Genomic DNA, 17,329 nt, shown 5'->3' with positions numbered 1-17,329 from the left:
ACCCATCATCAGGCAGTGACTGATGACAATTGATCATATGGCCATCTACAGCAGCAAGAAATTAGAGTAATCTCTCAAGAGAATAATCAGAGAACAATTTTCCAGGGTCACTACTAGCAAAGAAGCTTGCTGAAGAAGAAAACAGACTCAGTCTTCGCTCTGGGTTTTCTTTTCTCTCCTGGATTTCATTTTATACACAAGGTTTACATTTGGTTTTAGAAAATTTTATGAGGCAGACTGAAATGTTAAGGGGATTAAGGAATGGGAGACAGTCTTTCACCTCCAAGACTTCAGTTCAAATCCGGCTTAGGTTAGTAATGAACAAGAAGTATTTACCATCGCTGTTCAGTGTCTATGCAAAACGGATTGGTGGTTCTGGCTCACTTCCTAGCAATAAATGTGCATGCCACAACTGGCAACTCTGTTACCATTCTCGGCAGATAGAGCCAAGAATTAAATGAAGCAGGGGAAGCGAAGTTACCTCTCCCCCACTACAGGCCAGGGTGGAGGCACATTGGCAGGAGAAGCTGCCTCTGCTGCTGCCTGAGCAGGGCTGTGCCACGGTCGAGCACAAAGACGTCAGTATCGTGGACTGTCAAACTAGCACCTTTTTCAGGAAGTGAATTTACTAATTTTCTTAGAAATAAAAAAAATCAGATGCTGTCTAGTGCAGGGCAGATTGGCAACTCAGACTTTATGCTAAAGTATAGATTAACCTGCCATTATAAAGAGATTGAAACTTGATGTAAATGCAATGGATTCCCGCTACATAAGGCTTCTTTGTCCTGTCAGGGACATGGGCCTAGGACAGAAAAAAACTCAGCACCTTTTTCTTCCCAGCAATCACATGACAGATCATTTCTCAGTCGAGGAGACTTTGACTCATTGACACCAGAAGCCACTAGACCAGGAAGTTTGTTTTTCCTTATACCGTAAACTTAGAGTAATTCCACTGAAATAAATGGAGTCAACCACCCACACAGAGCAGCATAAAAGGGAGCGGAACATGCCCCATTCTTTTTCTGGCCAATACTGGAAAGAAAAAGTGACTAACACAAATTATAAAATGCCATCACGCTGCTGTTCTGAGGGCATCAGCACCATCAACAGGAAGGGTACTGAATATCGTTGCATATGATTACAGCAAGAAAAGAATGCAACCTAGGCCTTTAGCCTTGGAGTGATTTTACCATTGAACAGTGCTGAATGAAAAATGCACAAAATTTATTCTAAAAATAGCAAGACAGGTCAAGAGAATAATGATCTCAGTCTATGCAGCTAGGTGAATTTATGGTGATGCCGTCTTTTATATTTCATAGGATATTCACTATGGAGCCTAAAATTTCCATGGGTTTGGACACTTTATTTATCCATATTTTATTACCACTGTAAACATAATTATCACAGCATCTTCATGCTGAAAGTGATTGATAGATTTTGTTACTTGCTTGTCAAGATGCTCATGTTCACTGTATTCGGCACACACCAAATACACCAAGCCAGAGACTGATGACTGTGCTAGCCTATTAATAAAAGTCTATTACAGTACATTGATGCTACTTCTCTCAAACAATATTAATGCAAGCCCTGTGGCAAGAGGCATATTTTTAACTTGCAACAATACAACGAGGCCTATTTCATTACAATTATTAACCCTTTTGCATTTTACTCAGACTGTCCATTCTTAACTATAAAGAACAATCACAAAGTCTTCTCACTTGTTATTTTCTATTATTTTAAAAAGATGTTGTTCACCCAGCCCAAGATTTCAAAAGCTAATTGGTGATTTTGAGTACCTATACTTGAGGCTGATGAAACTGAGAGTATAAAAGGGCAGATGATATTATGAAACGCCGAGTAACTAACTTTCAAAAATAAAAGAATCACAAGCTGACAACTCAAACTGAAGGACTCAAGATCAGTCATTGATTGTGAAGACCTCATCTGTTAGAGCTCAACTGGCAGCAGGCAATGCATGAAAGATATTTCTCCAGAATAATATGAGATAGCAAAGCAAAATAATAAAACAAAACAACCAAATAAAACAACCCTTGAACATGCTCAAAGTGGTAAATGCAATATGCTGGCAAAAGTATTTTTTCTGGTTATCAAGCAGGACAGTGTATTTTTCCATAAATGCTACTCCAGGGTGAACTTGTTGCCTTCTGTCACTGGAGTTTTGGCTTGGTTCAGAGATACTCAAACTGAAATGTGTCAATCCTGCTAAAGAAGCCAAATTACTAACAGTTAAGACACTTTTGGTACTTCAAGATGGGGGGGGGGGGGATCAGCCTGCAAGTGGGGAAAACAATAATGGATAAAAACATACTGATCTTTTAATATCAACCAACTTTTTTATAAGCAGAACTTGAATAAGCCTATAGTACTAGAACTTCCATAATGACTTAATAGTATTTTAAAAAGATAAACCCAGAAAACAATAAATCTTCTGACTCTGTCCAACAAAATGCTTACAAAACATTTAACTTTGGGCATGGGAGCAATACCTTTTAGTTTCTTTGGTGAAGATACTTATCTCGCAGCAGTTAAGCATGTGCTTAACTGTTTCACTGTATGTCAATAACCTTATAAAAACCTACAAGGTTTTTATATGAAATAACATCAGTTATTTTGTTTGTAAAAACCATGCAATGTCCAGAAAATCTAGGTTCAGCAATCACAATCTGAATTACCATGCTTAGATCCTCAGCCTGAACAAATCACTGGCACTCCACTGCATTTAACTGAGCCCACAACCCATTGAAGATACAGCCTCAGGACCCCAAACAGTGCTGTTAGTCCTAACAGCTCTCAAAGGCTGAAGACTTGGAGCTCAGTCAGAGAGGTTGTGCTGGATTTAGTGGTAATGGCTTAAGAGGTTACCTCTCCCAGCTGTCTGCAGCGGTCCCCCACCAGAAGCTGAAACAGAGCCATCAGAAAGCAACATTGTCCAGCCCTCATCCATACAGCTCACAGCCAGCACATTAATTTTAACTGCCAATGGTCTGCAAACTATGACAGTTGATAAACTGGCACTTGCTTGCATCTGCTGCCTCCACTAGTAGGGTGGAAGACCATAGCAAAGTGGCTGGGTAGACATTAAGGGCAGTAACTCCTTCCTCCACCCCAACAAAATTAATAGCACTTGTTTGCCAGAGCCCTAATCTGCCCAGAGTGGAACGATATGTTGAAAGAAGCAACTCCATTTAACTTCGTTTGGGGGGGAATGGAAAGAGAGCATTTTCTACACTTCGTGAGGCAGTGAATGGGAAAGAAGTAGTGTATATACAGTACCCCTTGTAATTTTAATTCACATTGCCCCCTCTCAGTGAATAAATCTTGTTAAACCTTATCCTCTCAGAGACCATCTGGATGAAAACTATTCAGGAAACGTCACCATTGGTACAAGAACTTAAATCTCACCATAAATCTCAGCATGTCAAAGCCAAGCATGCATGCCTTAAAGAAACTCTGCAGCTGTGACTCACTCAGAGTTGCAGACATGTGTGTGCAAACGGTGCCTCCCAAGAAACGCACTGCTACATTTCAGTAACTCTTAAAAACAAATGAAAGCAAACTCAGGGATTTTCTCATTTTCAGATAGCTTTGACCTTTTTTTATAGAAAAGAAACAAAATACTTTAATAAAAGCTACATAAAATTTACTATCCTATTAGAAAGGTACTGGCTCAAATGATCTCCACCCTTGTCTCTATCTTTCCTCTGATTACTTCTCCCTCTCTTCCAAAGTACATGTGCTAATGTGGCAAGCTATGCTCAAAATCGGAAATCATGATTACTTTGCTCTGTAATCTGATTGCCTGTATAGTTAGACACCTGCTTTCCTGGCAAATTTCTTTATGGTAACAGGGTATGAGCAGGTTGGCCTTTTAAACGCCAGATACGGTCAAAACAGCTTTGATCTAAGCTCAGTGAGAACACTACCCTTATCCAACAGCAGATATTCTCCCCTCTCTCCACCCCAAACCTAGTATAATTGTTTTTATAAAAAAGGATTTCATATTTAATTCACCAATTTCAAAATATGGCAAAACATAATGCAAAACTTACAAGGCAATCCATCTAGTAAGTGAAAAAATAGAAAAGTAACTAGGAGAATTAATCTAGGCTCAATGCTTTGACCAAAACATTTTTGGGGATAAATGCAGGCTTGGTGAAACATAAAGGTTCTGCAAGTTTGCTTCATTTTCACTCACTTATTTCCATAACAGAGCAAAACTCAAAATATTTGAAAAGGACTGAGATGATTCACATTTGGTAATTTTAAAGAAAGATTTCTTAAAAAATTCAAAAGGAGCTTGTTTGGAAACATTTTTCAAGTAGGAAAAAACTTCTTAAACATAGGTAAATCCTAAGCAGATAATTTCATTTTCATTTTTATTTAAGCAAAATATTTTACTTGACTGAAACTGAAATTTTTTCAGTTTTCTGAAAAAAATTTCACCTTAGAAGTGCCAGACAACTTAACAATCAGCTACTTTTTCACGCTAAAAGTATTAGGAGTCTGAGAATGGTTTGATTAGATTTGCTAGATGGAAACAAGTTTCATTAGCCCAAGCAATGAGATATTTCTTATATATATCAACATACTGCAATTGATAAGCAGTTTCCTCCAATAGTTGTGAAGGTTTCCTGATGAGTCAGCTAAGATCACTGGATCTCACTCTTGAGTTCAATACAGGCAATCCTCGTTTATTTTTGCAAGAAACTTCAGTTCTGTGAAGCTGCATAACACCACTGCAAAGCATCTCAGCTACCATCACAACAGCAGACATGACACTGGTTTGCTAACACAGGTTCTTGCTTGGCTATCTACAAAAAAAAGAAGAGATCAATTATCCTTAGAGGTAATAGGTGCTATCCAGACATTCAAAGACTGCCTTGGTGACTCCCTGCAAAGTAATCTATCCTTTCCCCACAAGTGCAGAGATACTTACTACTAAGAATTATCAGCCTCCCACTGGAGAAGCAACGTTGTCTGGGCCTCAGTAAATGAGCTTCAGCATATAGTTGTCTAAGAGCCATAGAATGAATCAGTTGTATCCCCCATAAAGGAAACATTTGCTAGCTCAGCATGAAAGATGATCAGCAATGTTTTCTTGTCATGCAAGGTGTATTGTTTCTTCTTTTTAAAGCTATATCCCATGCGGGGCTCTAATTCCTCCCACATGACTTTCTACACCAAACTGGGGAGCTAAATTAGGAAGGGGTACTGTTTTAGTCTGCCTGCATAGTCAACGGATGGGGACACGTGGGCTGAATTGCCCTCTGGAGGTGCATATCACTTTTCAGCATCAATGGGGGAGCCTTGGGTGATTAGGTACTAACTTAGGTGCCTCGGTTATATGCTTGAAGTCAGGTGGCTCAAATCCAGGAGCAACCGTGCTGCTTCTCCTGTCCTAAACTGATGCATGCTGTTGCTACATGTTGCAAAACAAATGGCAAATACTAATAGTTTTGGTGGAAGTGATAACAGTTAGTATAAAAGTTAGTGCTTTGGATCTAAACCTAGGATACTATTATTATTACTATTATTATTACAGAAATCCAGACTGTTTTGTACATCCTTTAACTTTGCTCCTTCAACTATACAGTGCTGCATAACTGGACATATTGTGTGAGATTATTTTCACTTTTCATGGAAGCTTCACCCAGAGCTAGCCACTACTGGAAGCCAGACAGCAAATCTGCCAGGCCACCTTGCCGCTGTGGTACAGTAAATCAGTTGTTCCTATGGCAAGTAGTGTATATATTTTTTTTTCCTTCAGTGCACAGTACAAGGATGACTCAAACTTCACAGGTGAAGTTCAGATGAGTTCAGATCTATTCAAGCCCTCTCAATGTTCCCATATGCTTGACTCAAGTCCAAACATTTAATTGTCAGCTCCAAACAAAAACTTCCAATGAAGAAGCAGAGGAGGGGATTGTGAACTCTGCTTTCCAGCACTAAGGACTTGAGCACTTTTTTTTTTTTTTTTTTTATAATCTGTCATTTGTACTTTTTCATACTAAAGGTGACAGTCTAATTCACATATGACCAACATCCATAAATCATGTTGGGGGGAGGAAATATTCATAAATCCATATCAAACAGCACCCAAATTATGACAAATGACATGGCAGTCATAAAATTGCACAAGCACAACTCACCAAGTCATTAATTTCATGGCCGTGGAAAATAAACAGACACATTTTTTTCGCAGCCCTAATAAATTTTAAAAAACTCAAAGAATGGTCCATCTGCTTCGAATAATTTTTAATTTCCTATTCTGTCTCGTTCCCATTAGCTATTCCACTGAGATATTTGCTAAATTCTTTCATTTGCCTCCTCCCATCTGTATTCAATTACTCTATTCCCAAATAGAGTTAGTTTTTCTTTCTCCTAAGCACAGTACAAAATATCCCCACCTGTACCTTAAAGCAAATGTTATGTGTGTTTTATTATCTGTTAGACTCTATGAGTCATTCTAACTCGATTGCCTGTGCTGAAAGACTTGGAGGGCAATCTGATTTTGATGTTTTCTGGCTTTGGTGAAAAACACCTGCCTGATTCTCATAGCTAATCTATTAACTTGGTAAATGCCTCAACAGATGTTCTAGAATCAGCTAGGGATCAGGGTCTGTCCTCGTGACAGCGTCCGCTTGTAAGCTTGAAATATTTAAATGTTCGGAGATCAGAGGCCAATGATGTGTTTTGGGTACAAGCTTTCACTAAATCATATTTTTTCAGCCAGTCCCTGGAGCGCAATCCACATACAATAAGTGGCTGGAGCGTTCTGACTGAGCAGGCCAACAATACAGGCCTCCTTGAACTTTGAAGGGACATGAATTTCAAGGCAGGATTGGCTGCTTTTACTGAAAAATGGAACAAATTTTAGACTGTGCTGAAGCTGTTCCCTTTTAAGCTACACGTCTTTTTCCAGTTCCTTTCCTTTCTTCCTAATGAAATCCATTAAGAAACTATAAGCCTTGGCTTTGAGACCTGCCTTTCCAAGGATAACTTAATGTCTCTGAGGAACTTGTTCTAAGCCGTCATCCTCTGTTTGGGTCAGCACTGCTCTGCATGATTCACTTACTGTGTGCCTGATCCTCCACTTTGTTATGTTGGTTTTAAGCCAGGGTTGCTCCACTGACTCTAAGCCATTCCACTCTATAATAGCCCCCAAGGCTGCACAAACTGGCTGGGATCACCAGAGCAGAGCAATCCCTTGAGAAGGCTTTACTCCTCCCATAAGAAGGGTGGGATAGATGCATGACATCAGTGTCAAGCCCATGTGAATTCCCATTTAGCAGGTTAAGGCAGTTTTCTATCCAGCTAGCACCACCAGAGCAACACAAATGAGAAAAGAAAGGCTCACAACACAGAAAACCCGATGGCCACTGCTGCCTCTCCCGCTGCCCTCGCTTTCAGAAATGGCCCCTTGTCAATCAAAGCTGGACCCGAGAGGCTAAAAATGTTTATTACTTTGGTAAGCTTTTATATCATCTTGATTCTTGTAAGAAATGCTCAGGCTTGAGATAAAACGTCCCAAATGATTCAATTTGAAATGGCTGCAAGCTTCACTGCAAAAATTTTCTCAATGAGATCACATGAAAGGCAGAATGACTAGAAGTCAGAACACCTTTTTCTGACCTTCACTCACCACTTGACTCTGGTCACTTTACTTACCCTTTGTTTATCTCCACTTCATCTGCTAAATAGGCTTTATTAATGCAAACTTACTTCACTGTTTTGAAGCTTAATTAGTTAATGTTTGTAAAGTGTTTTGAGATCAATACGGTATTATTACTAATGTAATCAAAATCTCATCTCTGCTGCTATTTGCTCTTGGAGGCTTGACAAGAAGGCTTTCACTGTTCCACATCTTCAACAATCCTCAGAAGCAGCTCTCATATGAGTGATCAGCAGATGGAGTTGGAGGAGTGAGAAGGGAAATGACTGATTCATACCGTTATCGCTGTTACACATGCTGCTTTCTAGAAGACAAAATAGAAAATATGAAGGGAGGGTTGATAACAAATACTTAAGTATTTAAAGGAAGACATTTAAAGTACAGACAACTGCTTATATGTTATCGGAAATTATTACATTTTTCAAAAGCATCCTTTTGGCAAAGCCATCTTGTTAGCCTTCAAGCCTGACAAGACCTGGAGAAAGGTTCTAAGTGTGACATGAGGGAGAAAAGAGAATCACTGGAAATGGTGTTCCCATCTGAGGATCTATGGCAAGAAGCTTCATTAAGGTGGAAAAGGAGATTTTCTGTCTGTAAACAAATGTGGAAGAATGGACCATCACTTACCTACTAGGAATAGTTTCTTCCTTCAGTTTTCAGGCTGTATCCCTGCTGAAATCAAATCTACTCCTCTCCTGTCATTGAGAGATTAGAAAAATGGAACTGGTTATTGGAAAGATACATTAACAAAGTTTGATTTTTAAAGTATAATCCCTGCAAAATTCTCTTTGTAAATTAGGCAGATATATATACTCGCTCTTCATTTCTTGTCTATTTTGACACTTTCAAAGTGGTGTTTCTTTCAAAAAAAATAAGAAGAAACAACAGGCCATGTCCTGGTCCAGTCTTGCTGACATAAGTGATGCCTTGACCCAAAGAACTAGCTAGGGACTGTGCTGGCAAGAAAGATTGTCTGGTTAAGGGAGAGCCAACAAAGCCAATTTTAACCTGTGTGCCCCATTCATGTATAAAAATCTGACACCAGAAGTAGAAGTGGTATGATCAGTGCACGTTCCACAGGGACAAAACATGGCAAATATAAACTTTTTCTCATAGCCTGTGCAACCTGGAGGTGATCTCCAGACTCAAGCACAGTTACATGCCTACACCTCTCTCCTGCAAAGATTAAGATTTTGGTTCAGGATCCTCTCTAATGCAGAACATTTTAAAACCATTTGTCTGTATTCTACATATCTTTTCTTCAGTAAACATTGGAAAGAAGCTACCTTCCAGATTAACACAAGAAAGACAATACATTTTTCATACGAGATACATGCAGCTCCATTGACACAGGCAGTATTGCATTTGTAGACCCTTTGGTACAAAAAGAGATACATAAATTATAAAAAAAGAATAATTAAATACGATGTTATTATACCTGTCCACAGCAGAGGGTGCTAAGATTAAAGACAACTGACCATAGAGTTAACATCTGGGGCAATGGGAGCAGATTTACAGCAAGAGGAGATGGAGGTTTGTTGATTAGTGGAGTAATAAAGACATGTGTTGACTCTTCATGAATGCTACCTCTTGTTGCTTTTTCTGAAATTCAGGCTTTTCATAAGAAAGGAGGTACAACACCCAGAGCAGAAAAATGATGCCTGGTTTCTTGCATCAATAATTTTTCTCAGAAATTGAATTTAACACACATGCTAATAAAAACAAATCAGATCAAACGAACAAGCAGACAGTGAATGTTCTCCTCTACTCTGCCTTTTTTCCCCCCCCCCAGAAGTCTTTTAATCAGTCTCAGGAAGATACATTTATCTCATGCCAAAAGCAGCCTTAAGTAAGTAAGAGTGAAAAATTCAGAAATACTTCTGCCAGTGAAGCTGGCTGTTACTTCAATGAAAATGAGGTATCTGACTGATAGCTTAGCTTCTATTGTGTTTCAGTGAAAACACATCCTTGAATTTAGAGCTGTGTAATGACATTATTACATTAAGCTTGTTATTTGAAAACAGACAAACTGCTCCAAAAATATTCTGCTACCAGACACACGTTTGGCTTCATCTCTTCAGAGATGACTGAACATGTCATTAAGTCCCCCCTCCCTATACCTACCTACCCACCAGTTTTCACGGACTGTTAAGTTTGCTTGTGGGGCAGGGTGAAGCAAAAAGAAGGGAAGAGGCAACAGCTCTGAAGTATGTGCCTGAGGGCCTGGAAAGCTCACAGGTTTGAAAAAGGATTACCAAGTTTTTGGCTAGCGAGTGAAGCTGAACTCAGAGCAGGAGCAAGCGAAAAATTTTACCCTTTGATGAAATGCAGTGTCTTCTGTCAGTAGTTCTCAATCTTCCCCACACAAAGCAAGCCCTCCTCCATTTTCTGCTCCTTCACTCACACCTCTGCAGAAGGCAGGCTTCTCTCCCATTGAGCCCAGGAGCAGCGATTAGGGTTCTTTCTTTGAAACACCTTGGAAGCCGTCATCCTCATCATCAGCTCTCTGATCTGCAAGACCTGAACAGAAATCAGACAAAGGTCAGAGGAGGGAATAACTTTGTAACTGGAGTCACAGTGACAAAGCCAACTAATTGTAAGATGGAGCTGGAGTAGTTCACCTGTGACAGCAGACGTGACATCCATTCCAGATCCACATTCCCGTGTGAAATAAGTAGATTGCTTGTTAACCTGTAATAGTGAAAGGCTAAGAACTGGAAGGCCAAAATACCTTCTCCCTATCTGCCATGGATATATCCCTCCAGGTCAGGACCCCACCACACCGGCCCAGCAGTGCAGGTAAAACTTTCACAGCTGCCATCCATGCAGTCCCCACGCTGGGACTTTTCACCAACAGTAAGTGCAATGCAAATATCAAACAACTGTTAGAAGTAGTTTGTTTTATTAAATAAAAACAAAAAAACTTTCAATAGGTATCAGAAATCCAGAGTGGTTTTCTGCTTGCTAGCTTTGACATCAGGGGAACTCCTGATTCTCACCGAAGCGAGTAGAAATCAGACTTGGGGAGAGAACAGATGGTTCAACAGCTCCGCTTAAAAGCGCAGGATACTCACAAAGGAGAAGGGCAGGAGGGAGAGGGGAGAGCTGAAAGACAGCCTTGCAGAAGAAAGCCCACATATACCATGGCTTGCAACTTGTTGGGAATCCAGGCTTTGACCATCAAAACAACTAAGGCAGCACCCCACAGACATCTGCTTGTTACAATGGAAGTTAGGAGGCTGAACGGGCGTTGTGCTTATCAGCATTTTGGATGATCTGGACTTTATCATTTTGGTATAACCTAACACCTTTGTGCCTAAAGTCCCAGTTTCAAATCTTGTGGCAAGATGAGAGGAATCTGGTTACTGACGATAAGCCAAAACCAAAAGCACAGAAATACTCAAGTACAGCATATACACAAGTCCTCAAGGCAGAATTCCTGTTATGACTGGCATCGTAACACTGAGATTCATTTAGCCACTATTCAATTATATGTTCTTTTTTCTTCTTTTTCCCTCCAAATTACTACTGTCACTAGGCATGAGTACTCACTGAAGAGTGAAGACAAGTAGTAAATAAAATGCAATGAAAGTTGTTTTACATCTCTCTTCATCCCCTCTACACAGCTCCCTCAACCTTAAAATTTAGGGAATAAAGACCACGTTTTCTATGCAGACAATGAAAAGTATATGCACTGAATGTCAATTCTATAGGAGAGAAAAGAAGAGATTGAAAGAAAGAAACCCATAAAAGGATATGCACCACATTCTTCCACCCTCTACCCCAACAAATCCAATTAAACTTGCCAAGACACACACACATGCTGTCAATCATTCCAGATCCTATCCACCCTATCAATATTTCAGCAGCATTTCACTCACTTTCTGGGACTATGCACACTCCACACAGCATGCACTTATTGTTCCCCATGCTCCTTCCTTGCCCCTTTTAATCAGTCACAACAAGCCACATTCATTTCTTTCCCGCACCTTATGCTACACCAAGCTAACTGGTTAGCTGGCGCAGCAGAGCTTCTTTGTGCTCCATTGATAGTTTGTGGCTTGGTTTTTTATTTTTTTTAAAAAAGGAAAACACAGGATGCAAAATGTGGCTGTTTATGTATGGAAGGACACCAACACAGAGGAATTGTGTTCATGCTTATAAAATAGTTTTGCTTATTGGGAAATACTGCTTTCCTATTGCGGTGGCCTCATTTTAAAAAGCACAAGGAAAATGGACTGAAAACTTCAGAAAATTTCTGGTAATATATGAGATCCAGATGTCCCCCAGAGACCTTATGCACTGGGGCATTCTCAAATGTACGTACATGACCCTACATACATGGGCATTCTCAAAGCCTGCCCTAGACACAATACCATTATCAAAATAACTCCAGTAATTTGGACTTCTGTTCCTATGCAGGCTGTATGGTTCCAGCTTCAGAACAGAACTAGATCTCCTTAACAAGAAAGGGAGACGCATGATGGCTTTTTCATTCTGTGTATCTTGTGCAGGACTGAGGGTGCTCTCAGGGCTGCCCTTGAGCCACAGATATACATGCTAACTCATTTTCAAAGATGATGCTTATTTTGAGTGCCCTGGAAAGATCACAGCGGTATCTTGTGCCAGTATAATCACAGGTCTGTCAGCTTTCTCTTCAAATTCTCTCTCGATGTCACCATGGGAAATGTATAGAAACCTAATCTGATGGAAGATTTCACTGACTGTTGGGCTGCCTTTACTGACATTACAGGCAGCGACCTAAACTGGCTCCAAAGGAATGGCTGGGCTTTCAAGCAGGCGGTAGCTATTCCAGCTTAGCAATCTGTCGATATGAATTTTGTCCTTTTCCAGCATTCCCATGTCCTGAACTGCTCCAGTGCTGCGTGGATTCTCAACTTGAAGGTGAGATCCTATTCCATCCCTATGACATTTTTCTTTTTTTCTGAAATGCCTAAAGAGCTGACATTGCAGCCTAATGTCCCCACAAGATGACTGGAGTGCACAGATGAAATGGCATAAAAATACACATGCTGGTGACCACTGTGTGTGCTGGCACAACCACCAGACAATAAAGACCAGTTGTGTAACTTGATATATCCAGTTCTGAATAGATATGACTAGATTCTAGTGATCAGCCTGTACTCTCCCTCAAATCCAAACAGAAACTGGAAAAGGTTAAATCTTTTCTTTTCTCCCTTTCGCAAAGAGGATTTTTATCTCTCTGGAACCATAGCCTCTCACCTGCTGAGCTCTAATTTATGGGTCTAGAAGTGCTCTTCAGTCTTCAAAGTCCTACCTTCTGTCTTCAGATACACTCCTAAAAAGTGTCTTTTGACATGACCACCCTAACCCCCAACGAAATTTCAAGCTCTCTCTGCACAAAATGTGAATTCTAAGAATATAAAGCTTCTCATCAGTAAAAAAATTCAGAGATAAGGACTCATGGTTTAAATGCATCTTTTAGCATCAATTTAAACATTAACTTTTCAGCTTCAGTTTCATTAAATTATCAGGGAATGCTGAGCTTTCAGTAGCAGGAGAGAGTTCATCTGGAGAGCATAACTTCATCTCCCATCATAGTGAGAGCCAATAAGTACACTCCCTTGGAGGATCTTGTTCTGCTTCCTCATGCTGAGACCTATCACACTCTGGGGCCCAGGGGAAAACCTGGTTGATCATGCCTTGAAAGTGCAGGCAAGGCCAACTACATGTAGAGTACTATAGCTCCCTCAGACAACAGACACCCTGCTAATCGTTTGAGAGTGAGCTAAGATTAAATGGACCTGCATAAATAGACAGGCTAGTTATTCAGATAGTTTGCTACCTTTTTTTTAGCAGTCTCGCTGGACATCTACACTTTGGAGAACCCCAATCCCTCAATATAAAAGGGGCTTTCTTCCAGCTTAGAGCTTCTTTGAAGCAATGCTTCCCCAAAACATGAAGGGAGCTGTGTAAGCTTGAATCCAGGGTAAAAAGGGAAAAACCTCACTCTGCAAAGTTCTGGCTTTAATATAGACCTCAAGGTTTTGAATACCAACATCCCTGGAGGTGCTGTCCAGAAAATGTTTCTTCCCTGAGCCTCTTAGTATTTTCCACTTTCTTAACTCTATGAGAAACTTTCTTGCACAAGGCAGAAATCCAGACTTTGAAGGGTTAGAGGAAGAAGGGGGAAAAAAAGAGGAAAGCAGGTGAGCATTGCTCCCCTGGGCAATTATCTATCCTGTAAATAGTTAGTGTTTACTCCCACTTGTAACAAGGTTATCTGCCAAATACAAATACTGCTTTCTGTGAATAGCCCAGCTAGGAAGAATCTAAGCCAAAGGGAACTTCTGAATGAGTCACAGCCAGAATTGGCCGTAAAGCACCAGTGAAATACTGACTGCAATGTGACCTGTTTCCTATATTTTGTAAGCAACGTATAATTTCCACATAAATTGGGAAATGACTTTATGACTGAAAAGAAGTCACAGTTGTGCAGGCATGCAGTCTGAGTGGCAGCTCACTTATCCCTGGTAACAAGAACTCAGCTGACTTGGGGATTGCCTGGAGGCCTCCAGGGCACTAACAAACAGGGCATCAAATGACTCCAGCACAGCCTTTTTGGAGAAAGAGGTTTGACATGGAATAATGCCATGAGTCACCTTGTAGATGGGTTTATGTGCAGTGTTTGTGGGCAACAAGTAAAAAAAAAAAAGAGCTGAAGAGCATTCAAGAACGTAGCTGGCAAGGTACTGACATGTGATTCTTATAAGGAAATTACAGTTTTTCTCAGCCATGCTTTTGGGTAAGTGATCACTTGATGCAATGCGTGGCATTTCTTTAGAGTGCTGAAACTTGCGCACTGTTCTTGGGAACACAATGGGCAAAGCTCCCGGGGTATGATTAATTAAAATAGCTACCACATGTTTATCTGTGTGTTTATCTGATGGTAGCTTGCTTTCTACTGCACTAGTGATGTTAAGAGGTAAAAATCACAGCTGAAAGGAGTAAACCTCCCTCTGTTTATCCTAGAAGGGAATGCGAGCACTGAAGTACTCAGCAGGACAGACCTGGCCTTGCAAGAATCTTGCATTCTAATATTTGTTATCGTGTCTGCCCATGGAGTGTGGAGAGAGTAAGGCAATAAAAAATGGGTGCTTAAACCAGCACCCTGAACAGGGAGTAAATTGAGCTTGCCAACAGGGAGTTCAGAGGACACTATGACTTTGGACTTGACAATTTAGAAAGATATCTTCCCAGACCTTGACTTTAGTAGCTACCATTTAAAATTCACAGCCTTGAGTATGAAGCTTGGAATTACAAACCCATTTTTCAGAAATAAGGGTGGACTGCAGTCTTTTCCAACACATTCTAGAAGAGTACATGGTTCCTTTTAATCTAGCAGCCTAGGTTTTAGGTCCTACCTTGAACCTGTCTTCTGAGAAAGCCTGTTGGTATTAGTCCAGTGAAATGGGCACATGAACACTTAATCTGTGAGTCTGGGTGGGCTTCAATACAAGCGAGGCCCTGAATTGGTCAGCAATCTCAACATCAAGCATCTCTTTTGGTCCTTTGACAACATTAACATCAATGGGTTTTATGTATCTTCAGGGCTGGGTGAGAGCCAAATGGGTTTTTGAGAATCTAAACAGTTTGTCACTTAGACCACTTGGTGGAATTGCTTTGTCCTTCTTTCATTTCACCTTCTGCAGTGAGCTTCAGAACCTACCATCCTTTCCATCACTCTATTATTTCTTTGTGCACTTATCTTGTAAACCAGTCTGCTACACTATAGGTGCCATTTTGAAGCTTTGATCTCAATTGGCGTTACTACTAGGTACACGCTTCACGTGCTCCTAGGTCAAAAGAGGGAAGGACCTCCCACAGATTTATTCTGATTGTTTTGCCTGCTCCATCGCACCACTCACTACCTGAACCCCCATCCTCATTTATGCAATTTATAGCAGTCAGAATATGAGCAATACCTGCATATCTTATGGGGAAGCAGCCAGCTTCCCTTTACTGCTAATGGACTTTGAATGAATGGAGCAATGTATTCCTCCCCCAATTATTTAATCAAATTGAAACTGATTTCTAACACAGCACCTGGACAAGCTGCCATTTATCAAATAAACAAAAACCCCCAATGAATGAACCATTCTCTCCCTTCCTTCCGTTTTCTGACACTGCTGTTGCAAATTAGGTGCAGTTAGCAGAGTGTGCTTCCTGGTAAATCATGATGGCTACTTCATCAGATTTTGTTTTTGTAAGCCACTTACCCCTGAGCAGGAAACTATTTCAAATTTGTGAGCATCAACTGAGGTGTGGGGAAAGACCTTGATGTGTTTCTGAAGCTCAACATTGGAGAACTATGAATACATATTCCCTTGTGCTACAAGGGCTGTCCCTGGCAATGCTGCGGAATCACTGATCTTAGCCTGAGAAGCAACTAGTGCATTTTTAGAAGTGAAGCAAACCAGTAAAATTTACACCCAAAGGTTCTCAGCATTAAAAGTTTTGGACACGTTTTGTCCATTAGAAAAAAAAAGAGGCTTGAAAAGATTGCTTAGGTTCATGGGATGAGGCTTCACAGCCAGACTTCCAAGGCATTCCAGTACCATGTGTTATAGATGAATTTTCAGAAGCTGGAGATTTTTAGAATCTAGGATTCATATCTGCAAAAGATAATAATTTCAGACTTGAACTTAACTCTGTATTTTTCCTGCAGGAGCATGTGTGGACATGGAGCAGGATTGGCATGGTTCATTCAAAACATGGCAGCCAGATGTAGTCTGTGTCTGACCTTTGCATTAGGTAGGTATTCAGATCAAATGCGTAGTTTCAGAGCTGTCTCTGGCTGGCTCCCTTTCCACAGGTTAACTGATTTTTCAAGAAGGTGTTCTGGAAAAAGATTAATTTGAATCCACATGTTATTACTATCATGTTATGAAAGACATCTAGAGAAAAGGCCTCCAAATGAGGGACATACAGCCATCAGCCAAGAGGCTGATATGCCTAGATACCAGTCTCTAGCACAATATTTTCTGTCAGCTTCCCAGTTTAATGGTTTGTTTTACTTAAAACCACACAATCCATTGCTGCCACCCCCCACCAATCCAAACACTGAATTATTTGGAAAGACCTAGGCTGGTTCTCTGTCAGGGATGACACCTGCACCCTGAATGTCTACATATAGCAATAAAAATATGTATCTTTTAGAGATAAGACATTTTATTTTAGTTATTTTTAAAAATGCGCACACACAGTTTCCTGTGATGAAAGATGGTAAAATAAGATCCAATAAAGGAATCAACACAAACTAGGAAACAGAGATAAACAGAGACTTACCAAACAACTTGATGCAACAGTAAAGCAGCCAACAGCACTGAAGTCACGTTTTCATGCTAAATTCGGTCCAAGCGCTCAGGGCATTTGTTCCAATATTTTCATGCAGACCTACTGAACAGACAGCACCAATATTCTTCCATCAGCAAGACAAAAAAGTCCATGTGATGGGAAAACCTTCCCCTCCTAACTGCTTCCCAAAATTTCTATTGACAAGGACAAGACTCTGCTAGTAAACCATCTGTTGAGCTTGGGGGGCTCCTTGCAAAAGGCTATGGGGTTGTCCTTGATGGAAAGGAGAAGAACCTG

The 17,329-nt window shown here is 40.4% G+C and overlaps 1 long non-coding RNA gene across 2 annotated transcripts; it reads right to left on the bottom strand.

Moving 5' to 3' along the window:
• Positions 1 to 5,715: 5,715 nt before the first annotated feature.
• On the bottom strand, positions 5,716 to 17,128 carry LOC115348622. 2 transcript variants are annotated; one of them, XR_003925879.1, is made up of 5 exons: positions 17,024 to 17,128; positions 16,479 to 16,576; positions 10,008 to 10,213; positions 8,321 to 8,388; positions 5,716 to 7,997 (listed from the first exon to the last, which is right to left on the bottom strand). It is a non-coding gene; the product is annotated as an uncharacterized LOC115348622 (long non-coding RNA). The 2 variants fall into 2 exon arrangements; XR_003925880.1 differs by lacking the exons at positions 16,479 to 16,576; positions 17,024 to 17,128 and adding an exon at positions 10,315 to 10,413.
• Between the last annotated feature and the right edge of the window lie 201 nt (positions 17,129 to 17,329).

This window comes from Aquila chrysaetos, chromosome 11, assembly GCF_900496995.4.
Source record: "Aquila chrysaetos chrysaetos chromosome 11, bAquChr1.4, whole genome shotgun sequence".
Lineage (NCBI taxonomy): Eukaryota > Metazoa > Chordata > Aves > Accipitriformes > Accipitridae > Aquila > Aquila chrysaetos.
Note: the sequence above shows the minus strand (reverse complement) of the source record. Positions and strands in the feature narration are given on the sequence as shown.